This window comes from Aotus nancymaae, unplaced genomic scaffold (assembly GCF_030222135.1).
Source record: "Aotus nancymaae isolate 86718 unplaced genomic scaffold, 86718_ANA_hifiasm-v0.15.2.pri h1tg000057l, whole genome shotgun sequence".
In the NCBI taxonomy this organism is placed as follows: domain Eukaryota; kingdom Metazoa; phylum Chordata; class Mammalia; order Primates; family Aotidae; genus Aotus; species Aotus nancymaae.
Window position 1 is genome coordinate 10,080,402 of NW_026988471.1, and position 19,990 is coordinate 10,100,391.

The following is a 19,990-nucleotide window of genomic DNA, read 5'->3' on the forward strand; positions in this document are numbered from 1 at the left end:
CGGGAACAGAGGCAACTGTGGCTTCCCAAGAGAAGTTTCTCAGGGGATTTCTTGAGCAGAATAAATTAGAGCGTCTTAGAATGAGTCCATCCTGGCTGTGCATCGGACAAACGTTCTCCCCATGCTCATTTCTGGTTCTCTTGGCCTGACAGGTGTTTCTGGGGCTTAGGCGAGAAGCAGTCACTGGATCCCATCCGCATGAAGCCCACAGTTATCTCTGACAGCTGATAAGAAGTGATGACGATAATGTCAATTCTGCTTCCTTAGATGGCTCCTCTTGCAAACAAAGCATCCCTCACACTCCTTCCTGTGCCCTCCTGGCACCAGCACAAGCTGCGTTCCAGCACAGGACTCATTCCAGGGATAGGCGGAGCCAGCTCTTGAGCATGGTGTGGCCTCTGCTGTCCGTAACTCTGTTGCACTTCAGCAGCACTTCCAGCTCCTGACGTCGTAGACCAGGAACTTCTGTAAGCCACTGGGCCCCATGTGCTTTGTATTTTTGTTGCTCCCATAATGCTGGGCATCAAGATCTGGCCCTTGCACCTTCTACAAACCCTGTTGTCAACACCTCTGGATTTCCACCATGCTTCGTGTTGACATATGTCTGACTGGTGCTGGGGGAACTTCTTGGTCCTCTTTTTGATGATCTTGAGTTTCACAAGGGGTCTGAGGGTGGCCATGATGCCGAGTAAGAGATGGCTGCCACCACTCTAGGTAACACCGAGAAAGAGGGGGACAGTGGCGTACAAGGGCTAATGGGATGTAACCTCTCTGAGGGATAGTTTTTTGTTGTGTTTTTTTTTTTTTTTTTTTTTTGAGACAGAGTCTCTGTCATCCAGGCTGGAGTGCAGTGTCGCGATTTCAGCTCACTACTGCCGCCATCTCCCGGGTTCCAGTGATTCTCCTGCCTCAGCCTCCTGAGTATCTGGGATTACAGGGATGAGCCACCATACCTGGCTAACTTTTGTAGTTTTAGTTGAGATGGGGTTTTACCATGTTGGACAGGCTGGTCTTGAACTCCTGACCTCAGGTGATCTGCCCACCTCAGCCTCCCAAAGTGCTGGGATTACAGGCATGAGCCACCATGCCCAGCCTCTGAGGGATAGTTTTTAAGGTCAGTATTTGAGATTTGTTCTGACTCTAGGAGAGATCTTTTTATCTGCTTCTTTTCTTGGTTCTTTCTGGAAAACTAGCTGACCTATGGCTTAGCTTATACCTTTAACGCATCTATAGTCTTCTCTTAATTGCTTTTCACCACAGCCTCCATTGCGCTTGACACTGAGCTCAGCTTGGAGGAAGCCCCCACCTTTCAGCCGTACTGGCCCAGAGCTTTGCCTCTGCAATAGCAGGTTGGGGGCAGAATGAGAAATGCTGACACCTTATTCCTTCCAGGCAAGCAGGAAGATACTGTAGCTCTCCAACTGAGAGCTGTGTACTGCGGGTGGGTGAGGAGCAGGAGTCAGACAGAGCTCTGCGTTCTTGGCTGTGCCTGTCTGGAGTGGAATTTTGGTCACTCTGAGCTGGAACTGGGGGAGAAGAGAGTAAGTTGCGGTTTAAATACCAGAAATTTTCACTCTTTTTACTGAGTTCTTGCAGATTTCCTGAGTAAATGTTTCTTTATTTGCTCTATGCCCTTAGGACTATTTCCAGAGAATTTAAATGTTTTTTTTTTTTTTTTTTTTTTTAATAATTTTCACCAATTTCACTGGGGAGCAAGTCCAGGAGCTACTCATGCTACCATACTGGAAGTCAAAACTTCACAGAAAGTTTTATACGAACTTTGTTTCTGAATTGCTCTGCTATAGAACTTAGAGCTATTACTTCTATGCTAATGGCTTAAGTATTCTTAGATATAGGTGTCTCAACTGAGATGTTCTGTTAGTCAATTAATTAATTAATTAATTTTGAGATGGAGTTTGGCTCTGTTTCCCAGGCTAGAATGCAGTGGCGCGATCTTGATTCATTGCAACCTCCACCTCCTGGGTTCCAGCGATTCTCCTGCCTCAGCCTCCCGAGTAGCTGGAATTACAGAATCCCTGTCCCCCCACACCCCCCCCACCCCCACCCTCACCCCCACCCCCACCCCGCAGGACTTTCACCCTGCAACTCACAGCCATCAGAAAAGGCAGCTGTGGAACAGTGCCAGGAGCACCGGCCTGGGAGTCTGCCATCATGTCACCTTTCTGAACTTATTTTTCTTCTCTGTAAAACTGGGATAGTTGTCATCTCTTCCAGCATCATTAGGAGAACTAAGCTGGAAGTTGCACGTAACTGTGAACACAAGGTCTAGCAGAAACTGAGTTCCCTCATCACAGATCACTCCCGTCCCTGGGTTGTCTGCATGATAGAAGTTTATTTCTCCCTTGTTTTTGGATCTTTCACAGCAGATGAGCCTATTTCCTCAATAGTGCACAGGACTGTTGGGAGGGGAACACAGCGATGTAGGGTGCAGAGCTGCTATTGACTTGGGAAACACCAGGAGAACCTCATTTAATGAAACACTCGCTAATGTCCACCATGTGTCTAGGTGCTAGGGACACATGGGGAAGGCATCGGGAGAGGAGGGGAGCTAGAAGGCTTTGAGCAGAAGTGGGCCAGCAGCTTCCTTTTCATAATAGAATAAAGTTCTTAGGTAAGACAGAAAAGGTCTTTCTCAATTCTGTCATGCTTTGCTGTCTTAATCTCCATTTTCAGTCCTGTAGGCCAGTCTTAGGTAATCGTTTAATCCTCTCCCGGGAAGGTGAATGGGGATTAACATTGATTATCTGCTGTGTGCTCCAGCAGGGTCACTTCAGTTTCGCTTACTTGACTGGGATGTTTGCCAATGAGGAATCCAAGGCCCCAGGAAACAACGCTATTATACGGTAGAGTTAAGATTTGAACCTGGATCTGTCTGACTGCACAGTGCTTTGGACCAGTGAGCAGGCCTTATAGTTTACACAGGCCACTCTGTGGCTTTGACAGCAGGGACCTTATCAGATTCATGTCTATCTTCTCAGCAGCGCCCAGCAGAGCACAGCATGCATGGATCTGGGCGGGGGCCTTATCTGATGCCTGGTGGGGTGACGAGGGGATGAGTTGGTAGATGGATGATCAGATAGACTGATCAGCGTCCTGCACACGAGAGTCCTGCCAACAGCCCCCAAGAGTCCCCAGGCCACAGGCTGGAACGCGCTGCTCGAAGAAAACCCTCTTCCCTTTGTACGTGCAAGAGTAAGTGAAAAGGAGAGAAGGTGATGGCGGCGGGTGGGGAAATGGTTCTCTTAACATTCCCCTCTTCTCAAATCAGAAGCTCCCCGCTCCCACTTCCTCGGCTTTGGCTGGGGCGGGCTCCGTTCTGCTGGCTGGGGCGGGAAAGGGCTCTGTACTGTGGTCAGAGAGAAAGTGCTTTCTGAAATTGACGTGGCTTGTGTAGGAGGGAGGTGCACTTTTTAGCCTTTGTCCTGGTTACAGAGATTTGAGTATTTAACTGTGTTCATTTAAAAGTCAATTTACCCCAGGAGATGGGGGAATAGAGTGCTCGAAAGCTCTAATGGTGTGATTTTTGCAAAAGCCAGATATGGGGCAAATCAACCCCGCTCCCATTTTCAAACCATCAAAATCAAGGTTTCTTTGTTAAGTTGTTTATTTGGTACAAACCAGCTGCCGAGACTGCAAATGAGACGGCGCTTGGTGGTTGTTCATTCCTGCTGATGGCTTGGCGGGGCCAGTCTTCCTTCTGTGCTGCGAATCCACGTGGCTTAACCCCTCCGCTCCTTCCCTCATTCTGCAGCCTTTGCCATGAGCATTTCTCAGAGCTATTGTGAGAACCCAGTGGGTCAGGGGTGACAGCTTTATTAAAGATTAAGCTGTTCTCTCTTCCCTTGGGGCTGGTAATATTTAACTCTCGCTTCACAAATTGGTTTTTCCTGTATTTACACACTCTCCAACAGACCGTCATTGTTTGAGGGAAGGTATCATGTTGTACGCTTTCCGCAAGGTTCAAATACCAGAAATTTTCACTCTTCTACTGAGTTCTTGCAGATTTCCTGAATAATTGTTTCTTTATTTGCTCTATGCCCTTAGGACTATTTCCAGAAAATTTAAGTGGTTGGTTTTTTTAAAAAAACCATAATGTTCAATAAATATCTGTAGGTTTAGGGTGCACATAACATTCAATAAATATCTGTGGGTTTAGGATGTGTGCGTGTGTATGCACGCGTGTGTACACATGTGCAATGTTACTGGAGATGAAAGAGTTACACAGAAAACCCCAGGGAGTCAGTCAGCAGGCAGTTTTAAGCCCAGCTGCTTGGGGGGTGGTGGGGGTGGTTGATAACAGGACAAAGTCCGCAATTATCATTGAGAGGACTTTTTGTAATGGAATCTTTTAGAGAATCAGCCCAGATGACATGTTCTTCTAACCCTAAACTCGAGATGTTCTCTCTGGCTGCCTATAGAAATAGAGGTGCCCATTTGTGTGTGGGAGAATAGTTGTTCCTTCAAACATTTATTCAAGGGCAGAAAAAGGCCGAGCCAGAGAGAACAAGAAAAATCAGTGGATGGTTGAACCACACAATGGGAGGAGTAGGGTTTCCGAAGCCATCAGTGCGGTATACAAAACCAGGTTCTGCGGCTTGCAGTGAATGTCTCCTCCATTGCAACTGAGATATGCACATCCTCTTTTTTTCTTTCTGCTGTTTCCATTAACTGCAAATCCACTTTTTAATTTCAGGAAGATCCATGGAAAACATCCTGGGGTCCTGAGCTGAAGTGTGATGGGAGAGAGTCCTCTGTATCTCAGTCTGAGCCTGGTGTCTGTCTCAGCCGTGGTCTCACACTCGTGCTGCCGGGAAACCATCCCTCACAGGCAGCAACTCTGGTCCAACTGTTGTCTAACTCAGGGGTTTAACTGCTTAGATTTTCCTGAAACTTGAATTATATTTTCCTCTAGCCATGAAATACAGATTAATTATTTACAGTTAAAATCCAAGTTCAGATTTTATTTGTTGTGGTTTCTATTAAAATCTCACCAGCATTTTGTGGATTTTTTTCTTAGAAAGGCAAGCACATTGGGCCGGGCGTGGTGGCTCACACTTGTAATCCCAGCACTTCGGGAGGCCAAGGCGGGTGAATCATGAGTTCAGAAGTTCGAGACCATCCTAGCCAACATGGTGAAACCCTGTCTCTACTAAAAATACAAAAATTAGCTGGGTGTGGTGATATGTGCCTGTAATCCCAGCTAGTCGGGAGGCTGAGGCAGGAGAATCGCTTGAACCTGGGAGGTGTGGGTTGCAGTGAGCCAAGATTGTGCCACTGCACTCCAGTCTGGCAACAGAGCTAGATCTTGTCTCAAAACAAACAACAAGACCAAAACAAACAAACAAACAAAAAAGGCAGGCACACTGTGTGTCAGTCAGCCTGGACTGATGTCACGAAACACCAAAGACTGTATGTCTTAAAAGAACAGAAATATATTTTCTCACAGTTCTGGAGGCTGGAAGTTCAAGGTCAATGTTCTGACTGATTTGGTTTCCGGCGAGGCCTCTCTTTGTGGCTTGCAGGTGGCTGCCATCTTGCTGCGTCCTGATAGGGAAGTTCAAACTTTTCCTCTGAAGGTTTGAACAACCCGACAACATGCAGACTCAGGAGAAAGGAAGGCACGCAGAGTTGTCAATGCGCATAAGCACAGGGCCACAGAAAATGTGAGATTCACAGAAGCACCAGGTGCTGAGGCTTAAATACCCTCTTCATAAAGGACAGGGAAATCGGGGTGTAGGCAATTGTGAGGGGCAGTAAATGACTTTCGGTAAATGAATGAGCCCAAAGAACAACGTGCTGGGTGAAGTTCGTCTGTGCTCTGGAGGAAGTGGTGGGAAGGTGAGGGGCGGGACCTTACTGTGAACAAAGGTTATCTAATTATGCAGATAGAGTCTCCCAGGTGATCCCTCCAGCTGCCCTCAGAAGAACTGATGAAAGTCTCTCTGGGAGTGGTGATGACCCCCAGTCTCTCCTCTTCTCCCTGTGCTTAATCTTTCCTGGTTGTTTGATGAGATTCTAGGGAGGGCGGTCTTCAGATAATTCCATTTCTTTTGGAAAGAAGTTTCCAAAATCAGATAAGGAAATTCCAGAGAGTGCCCTTCTGTGCTTGGGTAGGGGTGGGGGGGGGGGGGTAAGAAGCAAGAGAAGATTAGAAAGTTAGAAAGTCCTTGGCTCTGAGGCAGCCTCTGAGGTCTTCCAATTTCCTTACATTCAAAAGTGCTCAGCATGCCAGCAGCATAGCCTGGGGTCCTGTTCTGTGCCCACATGCTCACAGCTTTTCCTCCAGCATGTGCACAGAAAGCCCTCTGGTGTCTCTTTTTTTTTTTTTTTTTTTTTGTGATGGAGTCTCACTCTGTGACCCATGCTGGAGTACAGTGGCACAGTCTCGGCTCACTGCAACTGCCACCTCCCAGGTTCCAGTGATTCTCCTGCCTCAGCCTCCTGATTTGCTGGGATTATAGGCACACACCACCATGCCCAGCTAATTTTTGTATTTTTAATGGAGATGGAGTTTCACTATGTTGGTCAGACTGGTCTCAAACTCCTGACCTCCAGTGATCCGCCCACCTTGGCCTCCCTAAGTGCTGGGATTACAGACATTAGCCACCGCGCCAAGCCTTGGTGTCCCTTCTTACAAAGGCATTACTCTTTCTGGATCAGGGCCCCACCCGTATGATCTCATTTAACCTTAATTACTTCCTAGAGGCTCCATCACCAACTACAGCTGTATCAGGTGTTAGAGCTTCAATATATGAATTCTAGAGGGACAGAAACCTTCAATCTATAACACTGAGTTTCACAGTTGGTGTTTTGAGACTCAAGGGCACAAAAGGTCTAGATGTTAGAAAGTAGAACTTCTCGTTTGAAGGTGGGGAAACTGAGTCCTCAGTGGGGAAGTGATGCAGCAAATGAGAGGTATAGCCAGTTGTGTTCACTTTATCTCTCTCCATGAGCAACCTTACGGGAGGAATAGCTAATGTGTAGGGCATCAGGCAAACGTCCAGGCCGTGCCCTTGTTTGCCTGGGTAGTGTTCCTCTGAGTCTAGGTGAGAGGGTCAAGGCAGGCCTCAAATACCACCAAGTACAAGGTGACAATTCTTCAGGTCCAGATGTATTTTGGAATCAGTGTTTTTCCCAAAACATTTTTAAAAAGTAACATCATCTATATTCTGTACATTGCATGACACATCCAGCAGCTCTAGAGATCCAGGCAACGCCCTGGAATCAAGCACATACATACTTCTGCAGAGAAATCTCAGCGTCTGCACACCACGTGGGATAGGTCAAGGCAGCCCAGCCTGTCAGGCCCAGCAGTACCACCACAAATCTATGAAATGACCCTCCGTTTTCGGAATGGCCAATTGGGGATCATGCACTCTGACCATTCACTAGATGTCACTCTTCTGGTGGACAGAGAAGAAAGAATAGCTTACTGAGAGTTGGAATGCTGGCCGGTCTGGGGCCAGCCAGATGGTCCAGATGGTCCCGGGGTCTCTGGAGACATGAGAGGAGCCTATTTGCTGAAGTGTGGAGCTGCGGCAATGGCTCCCTTCCTTCCGAGGTAAAGAGCCCAGACGCCCCTCCCCAGCCCCCATATTTGGCCAGAAAGACTTTTAGCAATTTTCCATTCACTGCCTGCTGAGCTGCAATTACCACCTTCCCCAGTGCCGAAGTGTGCACAAGTTTCTCTCTGATCCAGGATGTAATTAGCACCTGCCGAAGTACTGGGCTGGGATGAGAGGGGGATTCCACTCTTCTCCCAAAAACTATTCCTCAAGAAGCAGTTGGTGTCTAGAGAGAAAATTTCTAACTTGGCGGGATTAAAAAGTGATCTTCTAAAATGCAGAGGCAGGTGGTGTTTATCTGGCCGAATGCCTCTGAGTTTACATGTTTGATTTCAGCAAGCATATTAAGCACACTGACAGATGCCTGGTGAGCTACGAACACTTATTTTGTTCAATAATGGGCCCATAACCCCATACATGAATGCCGCATCTGAGAACAGCATTTTGCTGTGCTCCCCTTGATTCAAGAGAATCTTCTGTGGGTAGAAAGAGGTTGTCCATTAACAGTTGTTTTTATCTTCATAGTTATTTCATGTTTAGCAAAACAAGGGACAGAGAACTTTAGAGGCTCTGTTTGTTTGTCATAAATTATTTTAGGGAACTTTGCAACCAATTAGATATTCAGTGATAAGTGAATTACTGAGAAGATTGTGGCCTTAAGGGACATAGTTGCACATGGCACAAAGTTTTTCTTTCAATTTCTTTTTTTTTTTTTAAATGAGATCGAGTTTTACTCATTGCCCAGGCTGGAGTGCGATGGCGCAATCTTGGCTCACTGCAACCTCCCCCTCCTGGGATCAACTGATTCTCCTGCCTCAGCCTCCTGAGTAGCTGGGATTACAGGCGCTCACTACCACGCCCAACTAATTTTTGTATTTTTAGTAGAGATGGGATTTTGCCATGTTGGCCAGGCTGGTCTCGAACTCCTGACCTCAGGTAATCCACCCACCTCAGCCTCCCAAAGTGCTGGGATTACAGGGGTGAGCCACCACACCTGGCCTTTCTTTCAACTTTGAAAGAAGCCAAAGTTGTTCATACACAGGTGGGTTGGCCGGCCACAGTGTTAGTAATAATGATGAACGCTGCACCATGCCTTTTTGGAAGAATTTTCACACTTATAGCCTCTTTTGCATCTCACAATATCCTTTATCCAGTTTGTAGATTTACATACTCAGAGTGGTTAAATGACTTGGGTGAAATAAGGGGAGGAACTGACATGAGATGCCATACGTTCTCCCAGAGAAGAATCCTCCATTCTCCTGCCTTGGGAGATTTGGGTGGGAATAGTGACACGAGCCTTATAAGGACATCCATCATATTGGATTAGAGTCCAAAACAATTCATAATTTATCTGAACTTGATTACACCTGCAAAGACCCTACTTCCAAGTAGGGGTACAGGAGTTAAGACTTCAACATATATTTGGGGAGAAGCACAATTGAACCCATAACACACTGTCCATGATGAGATTTGTGATGCCACCAATGGTCCTGTAACCTGTCATGCCATTGAGCATAAGGCAACTGTGTAATCACTGTATTAGTCTGTTTTCACGCTGCTGATAAAGACACACCTGAGACTGGGAAGAAAAAGAGGTTTAATTGGACTTAGAGTTTCATGTGGCTGGAGAGGCCTCAGAATCATGGTGGAAGGTGAAAGGCACTTCTTACATTGTGATGGCAAGAGAAATGAGGAAGATGCAAAAACGGAAACCCCTGATAAAACCATCAGATCTCGTGAGACTTCTTCACTACCATGAGAATAGCATGGGGGAAACTGCCACCCCCGATTTAAATTATCTCCCACTGAGTCCCGCCCACAACAGTGGGAATTATGGGAGTACAATTCAAGATGAGATTTGGGTAGAGACAGAGTCAAACCGTACCAATCACTGATGGAAACACAGCCTGAGGACATAAGAAAAACTGCGCTGTCTCAAATTATATCATTAAAGATGGGAAGGTACACAGATGCAGCCACAGGTTATGTACCTATGTTTCTCGGCTATGTATGTTTATGAGATGAAGGCTTTAGCTTTCTCTGGGAATAGCACAAGAGGCAAGACATTTTTGGAAGAGGGTGGAGGCGGGTTTGCTATTCCGGAGAAGTAAGGGTGAGGTGAAAGGGAAGCGAGTCCAGAAAAGGAGGAAGGCAAACACAAAGCAATCATGGCTCGGCCGGCCATAGCTCCCTAGAAAGATGGAGCTGACTTCACAGTCACGCGGATGTTTCTGGGGAAGCCATCGGAACCACTGCCTTACAGAACAACCCATTAGGGTGGTGGCAGGAGATGAAGGGCAGGAAATTCATCGACCAGCTCCTTCTGCTCTCCTGGCTCTCACTGATTAAAGCTAACCCTCACGGTTGTTAACTTCTCCACGATGCTCTGTTGTATCACTGAGTGCCTCTGGGGAAATCAGAACCACGCATCGTGTTCCATCTGAGACCAGAAGCTGTAGGAGAAGCCAGGTCATGTTCTGGTGTAGGAGCTGCCAGCCACTTGCATGGTGGGCTCAGGCAGCCTGTGTGCTAGAGGCAGGTCTGCGCGGTACAGTCTGGGACTGGCTGCACATGTGGACCGTGTTGCTGCAGGCTGGGCAGGCTATGAGTTGGCGGTGCCCATCCGGTTGCCCAGCTGGGGAAGTCATGGTGAAGGCTGGAGCAGGTGGGCGGGCGCTCTGGCTGCCATCCAACAAATGGCCCAAGCTGGAGGCTGGGCAAATCTGGAGGGGGCAAATCAGGACCGATGCAATCTCCATATGTCGTGGCTCTATTTTGGAAACTCTGATCAGCTTGTTAGACCTGTAACAACGGATCCCTGCCATTTATCAGTGGATATGTGAAGTTGATCTCATGAATTTTCTAAACCATTGAGCTGACAGATGTGGGCTGTGACCTGCCATGCTCTCCTGCTTGGCACCTACCTGGTGAGAGCCAGTGCTCGGATGGAAACCACCCTTCTTGCAGCCCCCTCCTGAAGAATCCTCCCAGTTTCACATGGAACAGTCTGGTAAGTACCGCCAAGTCAGTATTTACCATTCCTAAACTGAGGTGCAGACCTGCAATTTGAAAGCCCTCAGAGGAAATCAGTGTTGTTGCAATTGCCCTTACTTGGCTCAAAAGCCGGATGACATAAATCTTCTTTAATAAGAGCAGGGATGCAGGCAATTCCTCAGCTCTCAGGCAGGACCCAGAGCTGCCCCACCCAGGTGCCCTTCCAGTAAGAGCTTGCTGCCACCACTGTCCATGCCTTCAGGGCTCACTGGGGCTCCAGAGAGTGACTTCAGCCCAGGCTGGGCAGGGAAGGGCCCCTCCCAGGATCGTCCATTTTCAATGAGTGATCAAGGCAGGGGCTTCAACTCAGCCATCGTGGCCCCGTTCTGCTGGGCAAATCCACTCCAGAGCTCCCCAGGGGGCTGGCGAGGCTGTGCTGGGCCTGCAGGGCAGCTTGGCTTCCTTCTCTGCTCAGTCCTGCCTGCCGGTCCTCCTGTTCACAGGTATCTACTCCTAATTACCCTCTGGCACAGTGAGTGCTGCCTGGCATCTGCTTCCAGAGAGCCCAACAGTCAACACCTCTGTGACAAGGTCCTCTTCCCTGCCCTGTGACATGCTGGACGAGGATTAGGTGATGCCCTTCATCAGTCTTTTTTGAAAGACTGAGTTAGTGACCTAAGCAGGGCAGATGAGACAGGTTGGGGACTTTGGGGAAAGGATGTGCTATCTGCCAGACTGAATACTGTCCAGAGGGAATGCTGGTCCACCATGTTCTTGGCTGCAAGGAGGCCCAGCCAGAGAGGAAAGAGCATCATAATGGGTCATGTTGTCAGAGGCTGGGAGGTGGGTTGACCCAGGCACACGCTCATGTGGGCAGGCACCAGGAAGGCTATCCAGGTAAGGACTTGATTCCCAGACCTGGGAGGCAATGAATGTGAAGTTCGGGAGTTGTATCAGTGTTCAGGAACTCGGCTACCACCAGCCCATAGAGAATCTTTATACAAATTAGGAGAAGGCTCCGCCTGTCTGCCCAGTTCCCATCTGGATGCCCTCCCACAGGCACTTGGTGTAGTGTGCAGATGGCCCTTTTAGGTAAACAAAATGGTGCTCCCTCCTGTAGACAGATGCAGCTCTGCTCCAGGGAGCGTGGCTTGGCGAGGGGCACGTGGGCTGGGTTTCAGCTCCCACTCAGTTCCTCTGCCAGGAGCCTTTGTTTTGGGCACAGAATATAAAATTGTGCACACAGCCTTGATCCCAGATTTCCCTTGGAATCAGTATGATCCTTGGCCTTGGAGAGTCAGTGCAGATGGAAACAGGGCATCTCAGATGGCCCCATGTGCCACACCGTGCTAATGGGCGCTTCTTCTGTCACCTGCAAACTGTGTGACAATACATGTACACAGTCCTTCCAGAGTTGTCTCTGATCCTTGAAATGGTGCTGTGAAATAAGTTAATATTCACATTTTAAAGATTAGGGAAAAGGAGCTTGAAGAGGATGGGCAATTTACCTAAAATCACACAGCGAATGAGAGTAGAACTGGGGTTAAAATTACTCCGCCTGACTCAGCAGCTCAAAAGGAAACCATTCCATTGTGGAGCATTTAACAGACAGTCAGCATTTTAGAGCAAAGAAGGCCATGCCAGTTCATCTAGTCTAACAGTGCAGATAAAAACTCTGAGGTCTAGAGAGATTTCATGACTTGCCAGGGATTACACAGCAGCTTAATCAAAAAGCCGTATCCAGAACCTGGTCTGCCTGCTCAGGGCACTGTCATGTTCACCTCCCATGATACGCTTCTGCTGATTCTTGAGGAAGAGAGAATGTGAGACAAGTCCAGTGTTTGCCAACCCATGGAGTATATCCTGAACACCATGTAGGAAAACCTCTTCCCTCTGTGTGCTTCCCATTGTGCCATCAGCAAGATCTCTCAAAGTCAGAACCTTTGCCGTCCATTCACCCACCCATTGATCCATCCATCCATCCATTCATTCTTCCTTCCTTCCATCTACCCATCTATCTATTCATCCACCCATTCATCCATCCATTTACCCATCCACCTATCCATCCATTATTCATCCATCCATCCATTCATCCCTCCCTCTCTCCATGCATCCATTCATCCATCTTCCCATCCATTCATCCTCCCATCCATCCATCTAACCATCCATTTATCCATCCCTCCATCCTTCCATCCTTCCATCCTTCCTTCCTTCCATCTACCCATTCGTCCCTTCATCCATCCATCCATCCATCCATCCATCCATCTCTTTCACCTCAAATATTCACTAGGTCCTACATTGGGTGCTGAGGACACAGACAAAGTAGAGAGTATCTGCTTTCAAAGAGCTTACTGTCTAGATGGAGAGGCAGATTTACTTATAAATCAATAATTGCTACCCAGAGTGTGAGGAGCCACGGCAGAGGTGAGCAAAGGAGTGGGGAGCTGAAGTGCACTGTATATCCCTGGATCAGGCAAAGGCTTCTGGAGATGGTGTGCAGGGTTGTGGGTTGAGAGGAGTCAGACAGGCATTTATGAAGGGGTCAGGAAGGATGTGCAGGTAAAGATCAGGGGAGTCAGGAACTGCACCTACCTTTGACTTGATGCTCTGCCCTCCAGGTTCACTGGGGTTATGATCTCACCTCCACAGCTTCGCCTGACCCCGTGGCTTTGCCAGATACAGCCCATGCTGCAGGGCCCAAGGTTGGAGTCACATGCTGGTGACTGTTACAAAATTGCATGCCAGTGGCTCTACTAGTCTGGGGTCATGGGGTGGCTCCACTTCCATGGATCTGCTGGGCATTGCCCTAGTTGGGGCTCTCTGTAGGGGCCAACCGCAAGGTAGTTCTCTGCCCAGGACCCCCAGCTCTATGGGGCATCCTTTGAAATCTAGGTGGGGGCAGATATGGCCCCACAGCTTTTCAGGGCACAGCCCACATTGCAGTGCAGCCTCTCCTTTGAAATTGTTCTGCCCCAGTGATCCTTACACTCTGATGGAGTCACTGCCTTGGAAAATAGGTACTGGCTTCTGTGTAGATGGCTGACTAGTCTCCCCATGGTGTTGATGAATGCCTCATGGCTTTTGTTGAGATGGTCCATCCATGCTGATCTCCTTATCAAATGTGGCCACACCCTTCTCTCTCTGAAAAGATTTTCTCATTTTTTCCAATAAGGATAGGCTGAGAATTTCCCAAGTTTTAAGTTCTCATTCTCTTTTTATTGACAATGTTGTCTTTAAATAATTTCTCTTTTCCAGAATTTTACTGTAAGTAGTCAAGAAGAACCAGGCCACATCTTCAACACTTTGCTTAGAAATAGCTTCAGCTAAATATCCAATTTTGTCATTCACAAGTTCCACCTTCTTCAACACACTAGGACACAAACACAACTCAGCCAACTTCTTTGCCACTTTATAAGAAGGACTGCCTTTCCCACAATTTCCGATAATGTGTCCCTTGTTTCTGTCGGAGACCTCATCAGAATGGCCTTCTCCATCCATATTTCTACCAACATTCTATTCACAACCACTTAGACATTCTCCAGAAGATCGGAGCTTTCTCTACACCTCTCACATAAGCATTTAGACCATAGCAGGAGTTGAGATCGGTATACTCTCTGCTTGAAAGTGTTTTTTGTTAAGGTTCTAATGGGCTGTGGGCCAGGGAGGTTGACAGGGCAGCAACAGGAGACGCTGCAGTTAATGGGGCATCGCTCTTACTCTCTGGTGGGCTCAGCTCCATTCACCCTCGGAAGGAAAGGCGTGATCGAATAGGAGTGGGACTTGCCTCCTCCTTCACATTTTTTTTCTTCTCTTCACAAAACCCACACCACTACCTCGGTGACACTATACTTGCTAACCCCAAGGCTTTAGGCACACACAAAAAACAGCCATTCTTCTGTGCTCTCACAATGCCTAACCATGCCTTTTACCTAAAAAATTCCAGAAACTGGCCTTAGGAAATCTGAACATTGAACCAAGGTTGCAGAGCGTCCCACCGTGGGAATGAATGCTGAACAACTGATTTGCAGCCCTGTTGCCGCTGGCCAGACCACCAGGTGACCTGACCACCAGGTCACTCAAGATAACCATGGCAACCAAATAATGCTGACCCACATACCCTACCCCTCAGGTGCTTGGCCCAACCCCGCCTGCATATCTCATCTCTGATGCCGATTCCCACACTTGGCCTAATAAAAAAAATCCCCACCAGTTTTCTGGGGAGCCTGCGGGGGATCCTTGCCTGTTGCCTCTGCCATCTCCCTTATGATCTGGCACAAGCCCTGAAATAAAAGGCTTTTCTGGGAAGTCTGCTTGGCCCTGTGTTAACTGGCGAGCCAAGGAGCCTGTGGTCTGTAACAAAGGGACTCTGCACTCACCATTCTTTCCTGACTGTGACCCCATTAGTGGTCAACATCCTGTGCTCAGGGCACTGTCCCCAGGGAAGTGTTGCTGGCGACAAAAGCCCTCCCGGGGCAGTAGTTTCTTTAGCCACCTGCCCTGGGCCCACCTCAGAAGGGACACCTGAATCCTCTTGTTTGGTGTGCACAGGCTTTGTCGCGATGCCTTGCCTGCCTTGATTTCTGCCCCGTGCTGTCCTTTCCGTGACCTTCCAGCCTCCATCTGCACGGTTGCCGTTTCTGCCTTCAGCCACACTCCGCCTTCCTCAGTTAGTGCGCAGCTCGTCTCTGGCTCTGCACACCATGTCTGTATTCTCCTTCCTGCTACATGGCCTTGGGGGCCTTTGGTGGATACCTTGAGCCCCAGGATGTCCTGGCTCCTGAAGGTACCAGACTCGGGGTCTGGCCTCCCGTGACTGGTGCTTTCACCGAGACTGTTCTCCGGTGGGAATGGGCAATAGACTTGAAGATAACTTGGGCGCTAAATCAGGGACAATTTTGCCAGTTTCCAACTTGATCAGTGAGAACCATGACCTTGCCACTGGTTGCTTGGGGGTGGGGTTGTGAGGTCAATTAGCCAGGGATAAATTGTTTCCTGGCCACTGAAGCCTTTCTCATCCTTCCTAGATCCTTCTAATGGACTTTCTCTTCCCATTTTTGTCCCCCCAGGCCTCAGGTTCACTCCTGTTTTGTCCTCCCTGCCTTCCTTCCCACCCCACCCTAAAAGCCTGTTCCAAGATCAGCTGTGAGAAGAGGCAAGAGCACTTGCAGTAGACAGATCCGTCAGCTGCCTGCTTCCAAAACGCACAGTGACCATATCTGTAGCATTCACTTTGTCTCTAGCTATGACCAGTGGGTCCAAGGAAAAGGAACAGAGACCCTGACTGGATTTTCTCCTCTGGTGCACTTCCTGCCCTACTGCCTCTGCTCCCAATAACATCTTGGGAAGATAATTTGGCTTCTCTAACTTCAAAAACTCCAAATTCTCAGGCCTTAGGCTCTTTAGAATGGTAGTCTAATTTTGCTAAGAGAGCAGAGAAGGCACTTTTGTCAAAGTTACACTTTCTGCTTTTTGATGGAATCCTTTGAATCCTGGCCTTGTCTCCTTGTAGAACCTGGCAGAAGACTGCAAGAAGCAGCCAAGTCATTCTAATGTTCTGATGCTTCTCCTCTGTGTTCCCTAATGCTACAGCCTTGGCAAAGCATGTTCATATCTCCCCAAACCACAAATAACCGTCAAAGGCCTGCAAAATAAGAACGCCAGCATTCCAAACCAGGACCCTGCTACTTGCCGGCTTCTATTCAACCAATTGCAGATTTTTGTTTTTTTTTTTTGAGACAGAGTCTTGCTCTATTGCCCAGGCTGGAGTACAGTGGTGCGATCTTGGCTCACTGCAACCTTCCCCTCCTGGGTTCAAGCGATTCTCCCGCCTCAGCCTCCTGAGTAGCTGGGATTACAGGCATGTGCCACCACATCCAGCTGATTTTTGTATTTTTAGTAGAGACGGGGTTTCACCATGTTGACCAGGCTGGTCTTGAACTCCTGACCCCAGGAGGGTCCTGCCTCGGCCCCCCAAAGTGCTGAGATTACAGGCTTGAGCCACCATGCCCAGCCCAATTGCACATTTTAAGTTTTGTTGTAATTATCACATTTCCTTGTACGAAATTTGGTAACGGAGATGCTGACAGTTAAGCAATGAAGGAATGTATGGGTTCATGTGACTAGAAAATCCAGACATAGTAAAGGCTTCAGGATCAGTTTGATCTAGTATTTCAAGAGGACAGCATCTATGTGTGTTTCTCCTTCCTGCCTTTGACCACATCCATTTCATTTGAAGGCTGGTCTCCTTATGATTGCAAGATGAGTGCCACAGCCTCCAGAGAAACATGCTTTCTTGTCCTTATCCAGAAGAAGAGGGAGTTTTTCTTGCCTCAACAGTCAAACAAAAATCTTTGCTACATTTTGATTGGAGCAACTTGGGTCCTGTCCACTCCTCGTCACCACAGCCAGGGAAATACCCTGAGTGGTTTGAGACTGGGCCACTTGTCTTTCCCCAAAACAATAATGAAGACAAGGGGGTTTGATATGGTTTGGCTGTGTCCCCACCCAAATCTCACCTTGAATTCCCACGTGTTTTGGGAGGAATCCAGTGGGGGTAATTAATGTAAGGTTTAAATGAGAGGCAACGGAGGCCAGTTATTAGAATGAATAAATTTAATCGGCTCTTGGGCGAGGTTCTGCAGTTCGATAGGAGGGGCCAGAGAAGTTGTGTGGACTCCTCTCAGACATGGGGTTTTATAGGGAGTGGAGGCGTTCTGATTGGCTGCAGGGAAGCAGGACGTGGGCGGGGGAAAGCTGCCATTGGCAGGTAGGTGGGATTTCCAGTGAGCGGGCCGCCCAGGGGGAGTGGGACCTGGATGGGGCAAAATGCTATTGGGTAGGTTCTGGCGGGGCTTCTTTTAAATTTTGGCGGGGTTTTTCAACGGTTGGCTAGGTGCTGAGTGCAGAGGCCGGTGCCGAGTGCAGATTGGCATGCTGAGTGCAGAAGTGGGCGTGGAGTGGTGATGTGGTTTCTAGGCGGGGAGGGGGGTGGACGTGTCCGAGCTCCCGGCGAGGCCACTGGCCTTACGATTAAATCACGGGGACCTGTCTTTTCCATGCTGTTCTCGTGATAATGAATAAGTCTCACGAGATCCGATGGTTTTAAAAAGAGGAGTTCCCCTGCACGATTTCTCCCCCTTTGCCTTCTGCCATCCACGTAAAACGTGACTTGCTCCTCCTTGCCTTCTGCCATGATTGTGAGGCCTCCCTAGCCATGTGGAACTGTAAGTTCAATAAACCACTTCCTTTTGTAAATTGCCCAGTTTCAGGTATATCGTTATTAGCAGCGTGAAAACGGACCAACATAGAGATGTATATGTCAAGAGGATGATGAGAGTGGCTTAGACTGATAAGACTCCCTCTGAAGTTGGAGATGGGGCCAATCCTATCCAGACCCCACAGCTACGACACGCTGGGTGGGGCAGGTGGAATGAATGTAGGCGAGGCAGACGCAGTGAGCAATGCTACCTGTGTTAGTGCACATGCGAAGCCAAAAGGGCACAATAGGGACAGAAACGTCTTCCCAGTACCTAACTTCTTTCTAACTCCTTTTCCATCTGACTGTTAGCACATTATTACAGACTGGGAAATTAAAGCTTATATGTCTGTTGGTGCTGGGAAGTGAAGAAATGTGGATCTGATTTCCTAGGTCCCTTTCAATCCCAATATTATGAAGAATATGTGCAAGGATAGCAATGCTTCACATCATACTTCCCAATGTGATTTATTACAAAAAATAACCATCTGACGTAGGTCTACTGAGTATCATCTCCATTTTATAGAAGAGGGAACTGAGACTGAGGGGCAAAATGGCTTGTCTAAGGTTACACAGCTGTAGAGGTGGGACTCAAAGCTGAGTTTCCCTACTGGGGATCCAGCCTACCTAGATAGACATTGCCTGCACCGTCTTAAGGTGTACAATTACTACATCATCAGGAAGTAGAAAGAGATGCTTTTTTTTTCCCCAAGAGTTTGCATGTTGTACCGTGTTCCCTGGACGTTAGGCGCTCCCCATCACTGGAGGAATCCAGACTGACTGAGTGCCTGCTTAGAGAGATACAGTGGTGGAGATTTCCACTTTGGGTGGAAGGTTGACCTCAACGATTCAGACTTCCTGGAAACTGATTATCTCCAAGGATCCATCTGTACACTTGTGAAATGCTATTTGTTTGTTATAACCACAGGAGGAAGAAACTTCTATTCCTCCAAAGAGCTCTGTCTCACAGCCGGTGCTATGACTAAAGGCATAGGAGGCTCTTGAGGACGCCTAAGCCATGTGCATCTGATGACTGGATGCTGATTTGGAGGGAGGCACTGAGGCTCATGACATCATAATTGTTTGGTTCTCTTGTACTGAAATATCCCACAAATGACAATAATTATCAAGTTCTGCTTGGGATGACATTGTCTTCCAAACATTGGAAGATGTTCCAGAATTTTCTCTCTCTACTCCCATTCCACTTCCTGCTCTCTCCCCATCCATCTCCCGCTGTGCTCCCAGTTTACTTTCAGCCCATGCCACTTCCCACACCATTGCCTTTCTGTCCTTATTTGACTCCATAAGGTCCCCCTTCCCCAACACCTCCCTTTCTAATCTCTGGCCAGGAACCGCTATGAAGCTGGGGGCACCAAGAGACAGCATTTGTTATGTGCTTCTTGGCCATTTGCATAGTCTCTTTGGAGAAATCTTTATTCATATTCTTTGATCGTTTTTTAATTGGGTTATTTGTCTTTTTATTGGTGAGCTCTAAGGAGCTAATATAGATTTCGGATACTAGTTGCTTATCAAATACATGGTTTGCATATATGCACTCTCATTCTGTGGGTCTTTTTATCATTTTCTTGATAGTGTCCTTTGACACATAAATGTTCTAAATGTATCTATTGTTTCTTAGGTCATTTGGGCTTTTGGGATCATCTCAGAAGCATCTCACTGCTTAATCTTAGGCCACTAAGATATTACCTATATTTCCTTCTAAGAGTTTTATAGGCCAGGCTTGGTGGCTCATGCCTATAATCCCAGCACTTTGGGAGGCCGAGGCTGGTGGATCACGAGGTCAGGAATTCAAGACCAGACTGACCAACATGGTGAAACCCTGTCTCTACTAAAAATACAAAAATTATCTGGGCATGGTGCCACATGCCTGTAATCCCAACTACTTGGGAGGCTGAGGCAGAAGAATTGCTTGAACCCGGGAGGCGGAGGTTGTGGTAAGCTGAGATCGCGCCACTGCACTCCAGCCTGGGTGACAGAGCGAGACTTCATCTCAAAAAAAAAAGAAAGGGTTTTATAGTTTTACCTCTTACATTCAGGTCTTTGATCCATTTTGAGTTAATTTTATGTATGGTGTGAGGTAAAGGTCCAACTTTGTTCTTTTGCATGTATGATTTCTCAGCCCCAGTGGTTAAAA

At 47.8% G+C, this 19,990-nt stretch overlaps 1 long non-coding RNA gene across 1 annotated transcript; it reads left to right on the forward strand.

Moving 5' to 3' along the window:
• Window positions 1-1,450: 1,450 nt before the first annotated feature.
• Window positions 1,451-5,017, forward strand: LOC105707760 (uncharacterized). The gene is made up of 3 exons (XR_010337980.1): window positions 1,451-1,541; window positions 2,782-3,213; window positions 4,715-5,017. It is a non-coding gene; the product is annotated as an uncharacterized LOC105707760 (long non-coding RNA).
• The last annotated feature ends 14,973 nt before the right edge of the window (window positions 5,018-19,990 follow it).